Genomic DNA, 1,290 nt, shown 5'->3' on the forward strand with positions numbered 1-1,290 from the left:
ATTTCCAATACAAATGTGAAGACAATTTTACTGTATGGGGCGGAGACGTGGAGAACTACGAAAGCCATTATCCAGAAGATACAAATGTTTATTAACAGCTGTCTACGCAAGATACTTCGGATCAGATGGCCAGACACTATCAGCAACAAGTTACTGTGGGAGAGAACAAACCAGATTCCAGCAGAGGAAGAAATCAGGAAGAAGCGCTGGAAGTGGGTTGGGCACACCTTGAGGAAATCAGCTAATTGCGTCACAAGACAAGCCCTCACATGGAATCCTGAAGGTCAAAGGAGAAGTGGAAGACCAAAGAACACATTACGCCGAGAAATAGAGACAGACATGAGAAGAATGAACAAAAACTGGATAGAACTAGAAAAGGAAGCCCAGGACAGAGTGGGTTGGAGAAAGCTGGTCGGCGGCCTATGCTCCATTGGGAGTAACAGGCGTAAGTAAGTAAGTAAGTACATGGACGTGGTAAACCGTTTGATATTTGATCTAATGGTTACTTACTGAATTAGGCATTCAATTATAAATAATTATGCCTAGGTTTTCAAATAGTCACAGAAATATCAGAGAATACTCCATTCGTTTGTGATGGGTTATCAATACTTCAAACTATGATCAAATCTAGATGTCATCTATAAAAACTTGTATAAGAATAAATGTACAAAATATGTGACAGACCGATGAAAAACACAGCTGTTGGAAATCGGTACTAGAATCAAACAAAATTTAATTCAGTTCTATGGAGAACATCAAAGACGTTGTCCTGACTAAACGGAATTCCATAGAATAACAAACATAATCAGGACATCACTTAGTATTGTTTGTTTGGATCTTCCCAAACAATACTAAGTGAGTTCAAACTTCACCCCATCGCACAAGCAAGTGGCTATCAGGACTCAGTGGCCGAGTGGATAACGCGGTGGCGTTTGAAGCGAGGGTACTGGGTTCGAGTCCCAGAGTGAACATCAACTCTGAGATGCAGGTACATCCAGCTGACGAGTCCCAAATAGGACTAAACGCGCGTCCTGGATTCCACTGCTAGCCACTATCCATCTCTGCTTATAATCAGGACATATTATAAAAAACTACCAACTTTGAAACCAAATTTTATACTTTTATTACGTTCAGTATTTATATGCAGCTAATCTTGACCATTAAAACTTGATTACAACCTGTTATCAGCTATTCTCTCTTCTACGGAACAAGACAATTGACTACTTACATATTCAACAAACTGCTGACTGTTTACTTAATATCTTCTTATACAGTTGTAATGAACGAGAA

At 39.5% G+C, this 1,290-nt stretch overlaps 1 non-coding gene across 1 annotated transcript; it reads left to right on the top strand.

Moving 5' to 3' along the window:
- Positions 1-903: 903 nt before the first annotated feature.
- On the top strand, positions 904-969 carry Smp_tRNA_02094_Gln_TTG.1.1. Its single transcript has one exon. It is a non-coding gene (tRNA).
- Positions 970-1,290: the final 321 nt, after the last annotated feature.

The sequence above is a fragment of the Schistosoma mansoni genome, chromosome 4, assembly GCF_000237925.1.
Source record: "Schistosoma mansoni strain Puerto Rico chromosome 4, complete genome".
Taxonomy (NCBI): domain Eukaryota; kingdom Metazoa; phylum Platyhelminthes; class Trematoda; order Strigeidida; family Schistosomatidae; genus Schistosoma; species Schistosoma mansoni.